Here is a 17210-nt window from a genome sequence, read left to right as displayed (position 1 = left end):
TCCCCTGAGGTATCTCAGGGATCTCTTGATTTGCAGTCAAATGTTCTACCACTGAGCTATAGATCCTTTACATGAATCTCTCCATCTCCCTTGACTTGGAGGTGGAAGCTTTTGTCTTCCCTTTTCTCTTTTTTTTTTTTTTGAGGTTTCTCTGGCCTTAGGTGCCATCAATGGTTATGGAAAAGCAAAATAAGCAATGCTTTTACCACACCAAACTTAGAATGTTGCTCGCCCTCGAGCAGGAGAAGAAAGAATAGATGAAGAAGAAGATGTGGAAGAAACTAGGATTATGAGGAGGGAAGGTGGGGATCCTGTGGGATCCACAGATCCTGAGATGATCCTGTGAGGTTCACAGATCTTGAGGTGTCAAGGATTTACATCCCTGCACCAATTAGGCATGTAAAATGCCTTTGCATGCAATTTTGGCGTTTAAACGCTGAACTGATGCTTGTTCTGGGCGTTCAACGCCCAGATGCAGCATATTTCTGGCGTTGAACGCCAGCTTCATGCTTGTTTCTGGCGTTCAGCACCAGCTCCATGCTCTGTTCTGGCGTTGAACACCAGCCAGATGCTCCTTACTGGCGTTTGAACGCCAGTGAACTCCTCCTCCAGGGTGTGATTTTTCTTCTGCTGTTTTTGATTCCATTTTCAATTTTTATATTTATTTTGTGACTCCACATGATCATGAACCTAATAAAACATGAAAGAACAATAAAAATAAAATTAGATAAATAAAAATTGGGTTGCCTCCCAACAAGCGCTTCTTTAATGTCAATAGCTTGACAGTGGGCTCTCATGGAGCCTCACAGATGTTCAGAGCATTGTTGAGACTCCCCAACACCAAACTTAGAGTTTGGTTGTGGCCTCCGAACACCAAACTTAGAGTTTGACTGTGGGGGCTCTGGTTGACTCTGTTTTGAGAGAAGCTTACTGTGCCTCTTTTCCATGTTTACAGAAGGATGTCCTTGAGTTTTAAACTCAAGGGAGTCCTCATTCAATTGAAGGAATAGTTCACCTTTGTTAACATCAATCACAGCTCTTGCTGTGGCTAGGAAGGGTCTTCCAAGGATGATGGATTCATCCTCATCCTTCCCAGTATCTAGGATTATGAAATCAGCAGGGATGTAAAGGCCTTCAACCTTTACTAATATGTCTTCTACTTGTCCATAAGCCTGTTTTCTGGAATTATCTGCCATCTCTAATGAGATTTTAGTAGCTTGTACCTCAAAGATTCCCAGTTTCTCCATTACAGAGAGTGGCATGAGGTTTATTCCTAACCCCAGGTCACATAGAGCCTTCTCAAAGGTCATGGTGCCTATGGTGCAAGGTATTAGGAACTTTCCAGGATCCTGTTTCTTCTGAGGCAATCTCAGTTGATCCAATGCATTTAGTTCATTGGTGAACAGAGGAGGTTCATCTCTCCAAGTCTTATTACCAAATAAATTGGCATTCAGCTTCATGATTGCACCAAGGAACTTGGCAACTTGCTCTTCAGTAACATCTTCATTTTCTTCAGAAGAGGAGTACTCTTCAGAGCTCATGAAGGGTGTAAGGAAGTTTAATGGAATCTCTATGGTCTCTAGATGAGCCTCAGATTCTTTTGGTTCCTCAAAGGAAAACTCCTTATTGATCACTGGACGTCCCAGGAGGTCTTCCTCCTTGGGATTCACGTCCTCCTCCTCTTTTGTGGTTTCAGCCATGATGGTCATTTCAATGGCCTTACACTCTCCTTTTGGATTTTCTTCTGTATTGTTTGGGAGAGTACTAGGAGGGCTCTTTTACTCAGCTGGCCCACTTGTGCCTCCAAATTTCTAATGGAGGACCTTGTTTCATTCATGAAACTTACAGTGGCCTTAGATAGATCAGAGACTAAGTTTGCTAATTTAGAGGTGTTTTGTTCAGAGTTCTCTGTCTGTTGCTGAGTGGATGATGGAAAAGGTTTACTATTGTTAAACCTATTTCTTCCACCATTATTAAAGCCTTGTTGAGGCTTTTGTTGATCCTTCCATGAGAAATTTGGATGATTTCTCCATGATGAGTTATATCTGTTTCCATAAGGTTCACCTAAGTAATTTACCTCTGCTATTGCAGGGTTCTCAGGATCATAAGCTTCTTCTTCAGAAGATGCCTCTTGAGTACTGTTGGATGCAGCTTGCAATCCATTCAGACTCTGAGAAATCATATTGACCTGCTGAGTCAATAGTTTGTTCTGAGCCAATATGGCATTCAGAGTATCAATTTCAAGAACTCCCTTCTTCTGAGGCGTCCCATTACTCACAGGATTCCTTTCAGAAGTGTACATGAACTGGTTATTAGCAACCATGTCAATGAGTTCTTGAGCTTCTGCAGGAATTTTCTTTAGGTGAATGGATCCACCTGCAGAAGTATCCAATGACATCTTAGCTAATTCAGACAGACCATCATAGAATATATCCAGGATGGTCCATTCTGAAAGCATGTCAGAAGGACACTTTTTGGTAAGTTGCTTGTATCTCTCCCAAGCTTCATAGAGGGATTCACCTTCTTTCTGTCTGAAGGTTTGAACATCCACTCTAAGCTTACTCAGCTTTTAAGGAGGAAAGAACTTGGCTAGGAAAGCCTTGACCAGTTTATCCCAAGAGTTCAGGCTATCTTTAGGTTGAGAATCCAACCAAATTCTAGCTCTATCTCTTACAGCAAAAGGGAAAAGCATGAGCCTGTGGACTTCAGGATCTACTCCATTAGTTTTAATAGTATCACATATCTGCAAGAATTCAGTTAAGAACTGAAAGGGATCTTCAGATGGAAGTCCATGAAACTTGCAGTTTTGTTACATCAGAGAAACTAATTGAGGTTTAAGCTCAAAATTGTTTGCTCCAATGGTAGGGATGGAGATGCTTCTTCCATGTAAATTGGAATTAGGTGCAGTAAAGTCACCAAGCATCCTCCTTGCATTATTATTATTTTCGGCTGCCATCTCTTCTTCTTGTTCAAAAATTTCTGAAAGGTGCTTGCTGGATTGTTGTAATTTAGCTTCTCTTAGTTTCCTCTTCAGAGTCCTTTCAGGTTCTGGATCTGCTTCAACAAGAATATTCTTGTCCTTGCTCCTGCTCATATGAAAAAGAGAGAACAGAAAAATAATAATAGGGATCCTTTTTACCACAGTATAGAGGTCCCTGTGTGAGTAGAAGAAAAGAAGAAGAAAAGATCTGAACTCAGAGAGAGAGAGGGTTCGGATTTTTGGTGAGTGAGGGAGAGATCTTAGTAGATGAATAAATAAATAGAAGGAGATGAGAGAGAAGGATTTTTGAAAATTATTTTTGAAAAATGGTTAGTGATTTTCGAAAATTAAAATTAAAATTTGAAACAATTTGTTAATTAAAAAGAATTTTTGAAAAAGAGGAAAGATATTTTCGAAAATTAGAGAGAGAGAGAGTTAGTTAGGTAGTTTTGAAAAAGATAAGAAACAAACAAAAAGTTAGTTAGTTAGTTGAAACAAATTTGAAAATCAATTTTGAAAAGATAAGAAGATAAGAAGTTAGAAAAGATATTTTAAAATCAAATTTTTGAAAAAGATAAGATAAAAAGATATTTTTGAAAAGATATGATTGAAATTAATTTTGAAAAAGATTTGATTTTTAAAATCACAATTAATGACTTGATTCACAAGAAATCACAAGATATGATTCTAGAACTTAAAGTTTGAATCTTTCTTAACAAGCAAGTAACAAGCTTGAAATTTTTGAATCAAAACATTAATTGATGATGTTATTTTCGAAAATTATGTGATAAAGATAAGGAAAAGATTTTTGAAAAATATTTTTAAAATTTTCGAAAATAAATAAGAAAAATGAAAAAGATATGATTTTTGAAAAAAATTTTGAAAAAGATAAGATTTTTAAATTGAAAATTTGATTTGACTCATAAAAACAACTAGATTTTTAAAATTTTTAAAAAAGTCAAATCTAATTTTTGAAATTTTAAGAGAGAAAAAGGGGAAGATATTTTTTTTTATTATTTTTGAATTTTTTATGATGAAAGAGAAAAACATGAAAATGATGCAATGCATGAAAATTTTTAGATCAAAACAATGAATGCATGCAAGAATGCTATGAATGTCAAGATGAACACAAAGAACACTTTGAAGATCAAGATGAACACCAAGAACTTATTTTTGAAAAATTTTTTATGCAAAGAAAACATGCAAGACACCAAACTTAGAAATCTTTCATGTTCAGACACTATGAATGCAAAAATGCACATGAAAAACAAGAAAAGACACAAAACAAGAAAACATCAAGATCAAACAAGAAGATTTACCAAGAACAACTTGAAGATCATGAAGAACACTATGAATGCATGAATTTTTGAAAAATACAAAATGAATATGCAATTGACACCAAACTTACAATTTGACTCAAGACTCAAACAAGAAACATGAAATATTTTTTATTTTTATGATTTTCTAATTTTTTTTTTGTATTTTTTGAACGTTATTTGAAAAAGAAAAATAAGGATTTCAAAATTTTTAATATGAATTCAAGGAATCTTTCAATGTTAGCCCAAAGCTCCAATCAAAGGGTTGGACATGGCTTAATAGCCAGCCAAGCTTCAGCAGTACAAGCAATTCCCTAACATGTGGAAGCCTCAGTCCAAAAGAATTTAGACATGGCTCTACAGCCAGCCAGACTTCAACATGCTTCATGAAACTCTAGAATTCATTCTTAAAAATTCTGAAGAACAATATATTTTTGAAAAGATTTATAATTTTTTTGAAAATAAAGGAAAAATTTTAGAAAAATTTTTGAAATTTTTTTTTTTTGAAATTTTTTTTTTTTGAAAACAAAATAAGAAGAAAATTACCTAATCTGAGCAACATGATGAACCGTCAGTTGTCCAAACTCGAACAATCCCCGGCAACGGCGCCAAAAACTTGGTATGCGAAATTGTTACACTGAGGTTGTAAAATTTGTTGTTCGTTCTCTCCCTGGCAATGGCGCCACAACTAGTGCACAGAACCATGGTCCAAACATAACTTCACAACTTCACACAACTAACCAGCAAGTGCACTGGGTCGTCCAAGTAATAAAACCTTACGTGAGTAAGGGTCGATCCCACAGAGATTGTTGGTATGAAGCAAGCTATGGTCACCTTGTAAATCTCAGTCAGGTGGATATCAAATGGTTATGGAATTTTCGAATAATAATAATAAATAAATAGAAAATAAAGATAGAAATACTTATGTAATTCATTGGTTATAATTTCAGATAAGCGTATAGAGATGCTTTCGTTCCTCTGAACTTCTGCTTTCCTGCTGTCTTCATCCAATCAGTCTTACTCCTTTCCATGGCAAACTTTATGTAAGGGCATCACCGTCGTCAATGGCTACATCTCATCCTCTCTGTGAAAATGGTCCAATGCGCTGTCACTGCATGGCTAATCATCTGGAGGCATCACCGTTGTCAATGGCTACATCCCATCCTCTCTGTGAAAATAGTCCAAATGCTCTGTCACAGCACGGCTAATCATCTGAGGTTCTTGATCATACTGGAATAGGATTCACCCTCCTTTTGCGTCTGTCACTACGCCCAGCACTCGCGAGTTTGAAGTCGTCACATTCATTCAATCCCAGAATCCTACTCAAAATACCACAAACAAGGTTTAGACTTTCCGGATTCTCATGAATGCCGCCATCAATCTAGCTTATACCACGAAGATTCTGATTAAGAGATCCAAGAGATATTCATTCAATCTAAGGTGGAACGGAAGTGGTTGTCAGGCATGCGTTCGTAGGGGAATGATGATAATTGTCACGTTTATCACATTCATATTGAAGTGCGAATGAATATCTTAGAAGCAGAATAAGTTGAATTGAATAGAGAAACAGTAGTACTTTGCATTAAATCATGAGGAACAGCAGAGCTCCACACCTTAATCTATGGAGTGTAGAAACTCTACCGTTGAAAATACATAAGTGATGAAGATTCAGGCATGGCCGAGAGGCCAGCCCTCAAAACATGATCACAGGATCAAAAATACAATCCAGGATGTCAAATACAATAGTAAAAAGTCCTATTTATACTAAACTAGTTACTAGGGTTTACAGAGATAAGTAATTGATGCATAAATCCACTTTCGGGGCCCACTTGGTGTGTGCTTGGGCTGAGCTTGAATGTTACACGTGCAGAGGTTCTTTCTGAAGTTGAACGCTGGGTTGAAATGTGTTTCTGGTGTTCAACTCTGGTTCGTGATGTGTTTCTGGCGTTTAACTCCAGACTACAGCGTAGAACTGGCGTTCAACGCCCTTTTGCGTCATCTAAACTCGGCCAAAGTATGGACTATTATATATTGCTGGAAAGCCCTGGATGTCTACTTTCCAACGCAATTAGAAGCGTGCCATTTTGAGTTCTGTATCTCCAAAAAATCCACTTTGAGTGTAGGGAGGTCAGAATCCAACAGCATCAGCAGTCTTTCTTCAACCTCTGAATCTGATTTTTGCTCAAGTCCTTCAATTTCAGCCAGAAAATATCTGAAATCACAAAAAAATACACAAACTCATAGTACAGTCCAGAAATGTGAATTTAACATAAAAACTAATAAAAACATCCCTAAAAGTAACTAGATCCTACTAAAAACATACTAAAAACAATGCCAAAAAGCGTATAAATTATCCGCTCATCAATTAGCCATGCCGTGACAGAGTATTTGGACCATTTTCATAGAGAGGACGGGATGTAGCCATTGACAACGGTGATGCCCTTACAGAAAGCTTGCCATGGAAAGAAGTAAGACTGATTAGATGAAGACAGCGGAAAAGTAGAGATTCAGAGGAACGAAAGCATCTCTTTACGCTTATCTGAAATTCTCACCAATGAATTACATAAGTATCTTTATCTTTATTTTCTATTTATTTATTATTATTATTCGAAAACTTCATAAGCATTTGATATCCGCCTGACTGAGATTTACAAGATGACCATAGCTTGCTTCATACCAACAATCTCCGTGGGATCGACCCTTACTCACGTAAGGTTTTATTACTTGGATGACCCAGTGCACTTGCTGGTTAGTTGTGCGAAGTTGTGAAGTTATGTTTGGACCATGGTATTGTGCACCAGTTATTGGCGCCATTACCAGGGAGAGAACGAACAACAAATTTTACAACCTCAGAGTAACAATTTCGCATATGTCTCTTCCTTGCCTTTGTTGCTCTTTCCTCATAGCTCTTTGATCTGCAGTCAATTGCTCTACCACTGAATTATGGAAAAACAAAAGCAATGCTTTTACCGCAAAAACTTGGTGCACGAATTGTGAATCACACTTTTCACAACTCGTACCACTAACCAGCAAGTGCACTGGGTCATCCAAGTAATACCTTACGTGGGTAAGGGTCGAATCCCACGGAGATTGTTAGTTTGAAGCAATCTATGGTTATCTTGTAAATCTTAGTTAGGAGGTCAATTATAATTATTTGTTTAAATTGCGAAAAATAAAAGAGCATGAATTAAATACTTGTTCTGCAGTAATGGAGAATATGTTGGAGTTTTGGAGATGCTTTGTCTTCTAAATCTCTGCTTTTCCCCTGTCTTCTTCTTCACGCACGCAAGGTTTCTCCTATGGTAAGTTGTATGTTGGTGGATCACCATTGTCAATGGCTACCTTCCGTCCTCTCAGTGAAAATGGTCCAGGTGCACTGTCACCGCACAGCTAATCATATGTCGGTTCTCACTCATGCTGGAATAGGATGCATTGATTCTTTTGCGTCTGTCACTAAGCCCAACCCTTGTGAGTTTGAAGCTCGTCACAGTCATTCAATCCCTGAATCCTACTTGGAATACCACAGACAAGGTTTAGACTTTCTGGATTCTCAAGAATGCTGCCAATGGATTCTAGCTTATACCACGAAGATTCTGATTAAGGAATCCATGAGATACTCATTCAATCGAAGGTAGAATAGAGGTGGTTGTCAGGCACATGTTCATAGGTTGAGAATGGTGATGAGTGTCATGGATCATCACATCCATCATATTGAAGCGCGAATAAACATCTTAGATAGAAACAAGCGTGTTTGAATAGAAAACAGAAATAATTGCATTAATTCATCGAGACACAGCAGAGCTCCTCACCCCCAACAATGGAGTTTAGAGACTCATGCCGTCAAAGAGTACAAAGTTCAGATCTAAAATGTCATGAGGTACAAAATAAATCTCTAAAAGTTGTTTAAATACTAAACTAGTAACCTAGGTTTACAGAAAATGAATAAACTAAGATAGATGGTGCAGAAATCCACTTCTGGGACCCACTTGGTATGTGCTGGGGCTGAGACTTACGTTTTACACGTGCCTGGGCTGTTTCTGGAGTTAAACGCCAGGTTGTAACCTGTTTTGGGCGTTCAACTCCAACTTGTAACCTGTTTCTGGCGTTTAACGCCAGACTGCAACATGGAACTGGCGTTGAACGCCAGTTTACGTCGTCTATCCTTGAGAAAAATATGGACTATTATATATTTCTGGAAAGTCCTGGATGTCTAATTTCCAATGCAATTGAGAGCGCGCCAATTGGACTCTTGTAGCTCCAGAAAATCTATTCCGAGTGCAGAGAGGTCAGAATCCAACAGCATCAGCAGTCCTTTTTCAGCCTGAATCAGATTTTTGCTCAGCTCCCTCAATTTCAGCCAGAAATTACCTGAAATCACAGAAAAACACACAAACTCATAGTAAAGTCCAAAAATGTAATTTTTATTTAAAAACTAATAAAAATATAATAAAAAGTGACTAAAACACATTAAAAACTACCTAAAAACAATGCCAAAAAGCGTATAAATTATCCGCTCATCACAACACCAAACTTAAATTATTGCTTGTCCTCAAGCAACTAAAAATAAAGTAGGATAAAAAGAATAGAATATACAATGAATTCCAAAAACATCTATGAAGATCAGTCTTAATTAGATGAGCGGGGCTATTAACTTTTTGCTTCTGAACAGTTTTGGCATCTCACTTTATCCTTTGAAGTTCAGAATGATTGGTATCTATAGGAACTCAGAATTCAGATAGTGTTATTGATTCTCCTAGTTCAGTATGTTGATTCTTGAACACAGCTATTTTATGAGTCTTGGCCGTGGCCCTAAGCACTTTGTTTTCCAGTATTACCACCGGATACATAAATGCCACAGACACATAATTGGGTGAACCTTTTCAGATTGTCACTCAGCTTTGCTAAAGTCCCCAATTAGAGGTGTCCAGGGTTCTTAAGCACACTCTTCTTTTGCTTTGGACCTTGACTTTAACCGCTTAGTCTCAAGTTTTCACTTGACACCTTCACGCCACAAGCACATGGTTAGGGACAGCTTGGTTTAGCCGCTTAGGCCAGGATTTTATTCCTTTAGGCCCTCCTATCCACTGATGCTCAAAGCCTTGGATCCTTTTTATTACCCTTGCCTTTTGCTTTTAAGGGCTATTGGATTTTTGCTCTTGCCTTTTGGTTTAAAGAGCTTTTGGCTTTTTCTTCTTGCTTTTTCTTTTTCTTGCTCTCTTTTTTTTTCGCATTTTTTTTTCTGCAAGCTTTGTTCTTCACTCCTTTTTCTTGCTTCAAGAATCATTTTTATGATTTTTCAGATTATCAAATAACATTTCTCTTTTTTCATCATTCTTTCAAGAGCCAACAATTTTAACATTCATAAACAACAAATTCAAAAGACATATGCACTGTTCAAGCATTCATTCAGAAAACAAAAAGTATTGCCACCACATCAAAATAATTAAACTATTTTAAAATTTGAAATTCATGTACTTCTTTTTCTTTTTCAGAAAACAATTTTCATTTAAGAAAGGTGATGGATTCATAGGACATTCATATCTTTAAGACATAGACACTTAGATACTAGTGATCATATAGTAAAGACACAAACATAATTAAACATGAAGCATAGTAAACGAAAAACAGGAAAATAAGAACAAGGAGATTAAGGAATGGGTCCACCTTAATGAGGGTGGCGACTTCCTCTTCTTGAAGAACAAATGGTGCTCTTGAGCTCCTCTATGTCTCTTCCTTGCCTTTGTTGCTCTTTCCTCATAGCTCTTTGATCTGCAGTCAATTGCTCTACCACTAAATTATGGAAAAACAAAAGCAATGCTTTAACCACACCAAACTTAAAAGGTTTGCTCGTCCTCGAGCAAAAGAAGAAAGAAGTGGAGAAGATGGAGGAGATGGAAGTGTGTGAATGGGTGGGTTTGGGAGGGAAATGGTTTGAATTTGAATGGTGAGGTAGGTGGGGATCCTGTGGGGTCCACAGATCCAGTGGGGTCAAGGATTTAGCATCCCTGCTCCAATTAGACGTACAAAATGCCCTTACTGTGCAATCCTGGCGTTTAACGCCAGACTACTGCCTGTTTCTGGCGTTAAACGCCCAAATGTAGCCTGTTTCTGGCATTTAACGCCAGACTGATGCTTGTTTCTGGCGTTAAACGCCAGCTTGGTGCTTGTTTCTGGCGTTAAACGCCAGATAGATGCTTGTTTCTGGCGTTTAAACGCCAGAATGATCTTTCTCCAGGGTGTGCATTTTTCATGCTATTTTTTATTCTGTTTTTGATTTTCCATTTGTTTTTGTGACTTCATATGATCATCCACCTAAAGAAAACATAAAATAGCAATGGAAAATAAATAGATATAATTAAATAACATTGGGTTGCCTCCCAACAAGCACTTCTTTAATGTCAATAGCTTGACAGTGAGCTCTCATGGAGCCTCACAGATAATCAGAGCAAGGTTGGGACCTTCCAACACCAAACTTAGAGTTTGAATGTGGGGGTTCAACACCAAACTTAAAATTTGGTTGTGGCCTCCCAACACCAAACTTAGAGTTTGACTGTGGGGGCTTTGGTTGACTCTGCAGTGAGAGAAGCTTTTCATGCTTCCTCTCCATGGTTACAGAAGGAGAACCTTGTGTCTTATAGTTTTCAATGTCTGCAAACCACAGAGCTTCCTGAATAGCAAACAATTGCTCATCTGGAAAGGTTTCAGAGATCTCAGTAGGAGGGAGGGATGCTCCTGCTACTGGTTCTATCCGGGACAGGTGATCAGCTACTTGATTCTCTGTCCCTTTTCTGTCTCTTATTTCTATATCAAACTCTTGCAGAAGCAACACCCATCTTATGAGCCTGGCTTTGAATCCTACTTTGTGAGTAGATATTTAAGAGCAGCATGGTCAGTGTACACAATCACTTTTGATCCTACTAAGTAGGATCTAAACTTGTCAATGGCATAAACCACTGCAAGTAATTCTTTTTCTGTGGTTGTGTAATTTTTTTGGGCATCATTTAAAACACTGCTAGCATAATAAATGACATGCAGAAGCTTGTTATGCCTCTGTCCCAATACTGCACCAATGGTATGGTCATTGGCATCACACATTAGTTCGAATGGTAATGTCCAGTCTAGTGCAGAAATTACTGGTGCTGTGACCAGCTTAGCTTTCAGGGTCTCAAATGCCTGCAGACACTTTGTGTCAAACACAAATGGCGTGTCAGCAGCTAGCAGATTGCTCAGAGGTTTTTCAATTTTTGAAAAATCCTTTATAAACCTCCTATAGAATCCTGCATGCCCCAGAAAGCTTCTGATTGCCTTAACATTGGCAGGTGGTGGTAATTTTTCAATTACTTTAACTTTAGCTTGATCCACCTCTATTCCCTTGTTTGAAATTTTATGCCCAAGGACAATCCCTTCAGTCACCATAAAGTGACATTTTTCCCAGTTTAAAACTAGGTTGGTTTTTTGGCATCTTTTCAGAACAAGTGCTAAATGGTTAAGGTAGGAGCTGAATGAGTCTCCAAATACTGAAAAGTCATCCATGAAGACTTCCAGAAACTTCTCTACCATATCAGAGAAGATAGAGAGCATGCACCTCTGAAAGGTTGCAGGTGCATTACACAGACCAAAAGGCATCCTTCTGTAGGCAAACACTCCAGAAGGACATGTGAATGTTATTTTCTCTTGGTCCTGAGGATCTACTACAATTTGGTTGTAACCTGAATAGCCATCCAAAAAGCAGTAATATTCATGACCTGCTAGTCTCTCTAGCATCTGGTCTATGAATGGTAAAGGAAAATGATCCTTCCTAGTGGCTGTATTGAGCCTTCTGTAGTCAATACACATATGCCACCCTGTAACTGTTCTTGTAGGAACCAGTTCATTCTTTTCATTATGAACCACTATCATTCCTCCCTTCTTAGGGACAACATGGACAGGGCTCACCCAGGGGCTATCAGAAATAGGATAGATAATCCCAGCCTCTAGTAACTTAGTGACCTCTTTCTGTACCACCTCCTTCATGGCGGGATTTAGCCGCCTCTGTCGTTGAACCACTGGCTTAGCATCATCCTCCAATAGGATCTTGTGCATGCATCTGGCTGGGCTAATGCCCTTAAGATCACTTATGGACCACCCAAGAGCTGTCTTGTGTGTCCTTAGCACCTGAATTAGTGCTTTCTCTTCCTGTGGCCCTAAAGCAGAGCTTATGATTACAGGAAAAGTGTCACCTTCTCCCAGAAATGCATATTTCAGGGATGGTGGTAGTGGTTTGAGCTCAGGTTTAGGAGGTTTCTCCTCTTCCTGAGGAGTTTTCAGAGGTTCTTTTATTTCCTCTGGTTCCTCCAGATCAGGCTGAACATCTTTAAAAATGTCCTCTAGCTCTGATTCGTGACTCTCAGTCATATTGACCTCTTCCACCAGGGAGTCAATAATATCAACGCCCAGGCAGTCGTCTGATGTGTCTGGATGTTGCATAGCATTGACAACATTCAACTTAAACTCATCCTCATTGACTCTCAGGGTTATCTCCCTTTTTTGGACGTCAATGAGGGTCCGTCCAGTTGCTAGGAATGGTCTTCCTAGAATGAGAGTTGCACTCTTGTGCTCCTCCATTTCCAGCACTACAAAGTTAGTAGGGAAGGCAAATGGCCCAACCTTGACAATCATGTCCTCAATTATGCCTGATGGGTATTTAATGGAGCCATCAGCAAGTTGAAGACAGATCCGGGTTGGTTTGACCTCTTCAGTCAAGCCAAGCTTTCTGATAGTGGATGCAGGGATTAGGTTGATGCTTGCCCCAAGATCACATAGAGCTGTCTTGGTGCAGTTACCCTCTAATATGCATGGTATCATAAAGCTCCCGGGATCTTTAAGCTTTTCTAGGAAGCTTTTCAGAATGACTGCACTGCATTCTTCAGTGAGGAGAACTCTTTCAGTTTCTCTCCAATCCTTCTTATGACTCAAGATATCTTTCATGAACTTGGCATAAGAGGGTATTTGCTCAAGTGAAGAGTCCTGAGATAGTCTGCAAAGCGGGCAAATTGCTTATCCTGCTCCTCTTTACGGAGTTTTTGAGGATAAGGCATCTTGGTTTTGTATTCCTCAACCTTAGTTGCTGCAGGTTTATTTCCTACAGAGGTAGGTTGAGAAGCCTTCTTGAGGGATTTATTATCAGTACTTGCAGGTGTCTGATCCCTCACTGGCATTTGAAAGCCAGGGTTGGAAGCTGGAGTGGCATTGGACACCAACTCCTTACTTGTTCCTGGCGTTTGAACGCCAGAACTGAGCTTCCATTGGGCATTTGATGCCAACTCCTTGCCTGTTTCTGGCGTTTGAACGCCAGAGTTATTCTTCTCTGGGCTCTTACTGTCCTCAGAGGGATTTTGGATAGCCGGTTGTTCATTTCTTGGCTTCCTGCTGCCTTGAAGTGAGGTATTTAATATTTTCCCACTTCTTAATTGAACTGCTTGGCACTCTTCTGTTATTTATTTTAATAACTGCTGTTCTGTTTGCTTCAACTGTACTTCCATATTCAGATTAGCCATTCTTGTGTCTTGTAGTATCTCCTTGAATTCGGCCAGCTGTTTTGTTAGAAAGTCTAATTGCTGATTGAATTCTGTAATTTATTCTGCAGGACTGAGTTCAGCAGTTACTGTTTTAGCCTCTTCTTTCATGAAAGATTCACTGCTTAGGTACAGATGCTGATTTCTGGCAACTGTATCAATGAGCTCTTGAGCTTCTTCAATTGTTTTTCTCATATGTATAAATCCACCAGCTGAGTGGTCTAGAGAAATCTGAGCTTTCTCTGTAAGCCCATAATAGAAGATGTCTAACTGCACCCAATCTGAAAACATTTCAGAGGGGCATTTTCTTAGCATCATAAAGAGATTCATTATCTCCTTGTTTAAAGCCTTGGATGTCCAGCCTTAGCTGTGTCATCCATTTTGGAGGGAAGTATTGATTCAGGAATTTTTCTGTCAGCTGTTTCCATGTCCTTATGCTAGCTTTAGGTTACTTATTTAACCACCTCTTAGCTTGATCTTTTACATCAAATGAAAACAGTAATAATCTGTAGACATTCTGATCTACTTCCTTATCATGTACTGTGTCAGCAATTTGTAAAAACTGTGCCAGAAACTCTGTAGGTTCTTCCTGTGGAAGACTGAAATACTGGTAACTCTGCTGCACCATGATAATGAGCTGAGGATTCAACTCAAAGCTACTGACTCCGATGGAGGGTATACAGATACTACTCCCATATGAAGCAGTAGTGGGGTTAGCATATGACCCCAGAGTCCTTCTGGACTGTTCATTTCCACTTATGTCCATGATGGAAAAGGGGAGATGATGCGGATTGCAAATTAAATTTTGAATTTTAAATTTTTGAAATTTGAAATTCGAATTTTGAAATTTGAAAATTTGAATTTTGAATTTTGAAAAAGTCAACAATATAAGATAAGGATTTGAAAGAGATTTAAATTTTGAAAAGATTTAATTTTTAAGTTTGAAAATTAAATTTTGAAAATTAAATTTTGAAATTTGAAATTTTGAAATTTGAAATTTGAAATTTGAATATTGAATTTTGAATTTGAAATAAGATAAGATAAGATTTTGAAAAAGATATGATTTTTGAAATTTTAAAACTAAGATAAGATGAAACAAAAAGTTTTAAAATAAAAATCTGAATTTTTAAAGGAAAATTTCGAAAATTACTTAAAATAAAGAGAAAAGATATTTTTGAATTTAATGATGAAAGAGAAAAATAAACAAAAGACACAAGACTTAAAATTTTTAGATCTAATGCTCCTTGTTTTTGAAATTTTTGGAGGGAAAACACCAAGGAACACCAAACTTAAAAATTTTAAGATCTAAACACAAAGAAGACTCAAGAACACTTTGAAGATTCACAAGAACAACAGAAAGAACACCAAACTTAAAATTTTTAGAAAACTTCAATAAAATTTTCGAAAATTATAAAAAGATTAACAAGAAAACACCAAACTTAAAGTTTGGCACAAGATTCAATCAAAGAAAAATTATTTTTGAAAAAGATTTTAAAAAGAAGATACCCAATTACCAAGAACATAAACCAACGCTCTAGCCAATTGAGCAGTAAATGTAACACTTGTTTTAAAGAGGTATTTTTAATAACTAAAAATAAATTTTTTGAAAACTAATGTTTTGAGAAAGCACAAGTAAAACAAGAAAAGACACAGAACAAGAAAAACCAAAGATCAAACAAGAAAAATAAACAAGAACAACTTGAAGATCAAGGAAGAATAAAGAACACAAATTTGAAAATTTAAGAGAAAAAGATAAGAATGCAGTTGACACCAAACTTAAAACATGACACTAAACTCACGAAAAAAAATTAAAAATTAATAAAGAAAAATAATATATTTGAAGAATTTTTTTTTGAAAATAAATTAAAGGACTCAGATTTAATGACTCTATAGCAACAAAATAAATTATTCCTAATCTAAGCAACAAAATAAACCTTTAGTTGTTCAAACTCGAACAATCCCCGGCAACGGCATCAAAAACATGGTGCATGAATTGTGAATCACATTTTTCACAACTCGTACCACTAACCAGCAAGTGCACTGGGTCGTCCAAGTAATACCTTACATGAGTAAGGGTCGAATCCCACGGAGATTGTTTGTTTGAAGCAATCTATGGTTATCTTGTAAATCTTAGTCAGGAGGTCAATTATAATTATTAGTTTGAATCACGAAAAATAAAAGAGCATGAATTAAATACTTGTTCTGCAGTAATGGAGAATATGTTGGAGTTTTGGAGATGCTTTGTCTTCTGAATCTCTGCTTTTCCCCTGTCTTCTTCTTCACGCACGCAAGGTTTCTCCTATGGCAAGCTGTGTGTTGGTGGATCACCGTTGTCAATGGCTACCATCCGTCCTCTCAGTAAAAATGGTCCAGGTGCACTTTCACCGCACGGCTAATCATCTGTCGGTTCTCACTCATGCTGGAATAGGATCCATTGATCCTTTTGCATCTGTCACTACGCACAACCCTTGTGAGTTTGAAGCTCGTCACATTCATTCAATCCCTGAATCCTACTCGGAATACCACAGACAAGGTTTAGACTTTCTGGATTCTCAAGAATGCTGCAAATGGATTCTAGCTTATACCACGAAGATTCTGATTAAAGAATCCATGAGATACTCATTCAATCGAAGGTAGAACAGAGGTGGTTGTCAGGCACATATTCATAGGTTGAGAATGGTGATGAGTGTCACGGATCATCACATCCATCATATTGAAGCGCGAATGAACATCTTAGATAGAAACAAGCGTGTTTGAATAGAAAACAGAAATAATTGCATTAATTCATCGAGACACAGCAGAGCTCCTCACCCCCAACAATGGAGTTTAGAGACTCATGCCGTCAAAGAGTACAAAGTACAGATCTAAAATGTCATGAGGTACAAAATAAATCTCTAAAAGTTGTTTAAATACTAAACTAGTAACCTAGGTTTACAGAAAATGAATAAACTAAGATAGATGGTGCAGAAATCCACTTTGGGGCCCACTTGGTGTGTGCTGGGGTTGAGACTTAAAGCTTTACATGTGCCTGGGCTGTTTCTGGAGTTAAACGCCAGGTTGTAACCTGTTTTGGGCGTTCAACTCCAACTTGTAACCTGTTTCTGGCGTTTAACGCCAGACTGCAACATGGAATTGGCGTTGAACGCCAGTTTACGTCGTCTATCCTTGAGCAAAGTATGGACTATTATATATTGATGGAAAGCCCTGAATGTCTACTTTTCAACACAATTGAGAGCGTGCCAATTGGGCTTCTGTAGCTCCATAAAATCTATTCCGAGTGCAGGTAGGTCAGAATCCAACAGCATCAGCAGTCCTTTTTCAGCCTGAATCAGATTTTTGCTCAGCTCCCTCAATTTCAGT

General features: G+C 37.9%; 1 non-coding gene across 1 annotated transcript; it reads left to right on the top strand.

Moving 5' to 3' along the window:
- The first annotated feature begins 2452 nt into the window (after positions 1–2452).
- Positions 2453–2560, top strand: LOC148571872 (small nucleolar RNA R71). The gene has a single exon (XR_015907843.1). It is a non-coding gene; the product is annotated as a small nucleolar RNA R71 (small nucleolar RNA).
- The last annotated feature ends 14650 nt before the right edge of the window (positions 2561–17210 follow it).

The sequence above is a fragment of the Arachis ipaensis genome, chromosome B3, assembly GCF_059453495.1.
Source record: "Arachis ipaensis isolate K30076 ecotype BB chromosome B3, ASM5945349v1, whole genome shotgun sequence".
Taxonomy (NCBI): domain Eukaryota; kingdom Viridiplantae; phylum Streptophyta; class Magnoliopsida; order Fabales; family Fabaceae; genus Arachis; species Arachis ipaensis.
The sequence above is the reverse complement of the archived record's forward strand: the minus strand, read 5'-3'. Positions and strand labels throughout refer to the sequence as shown.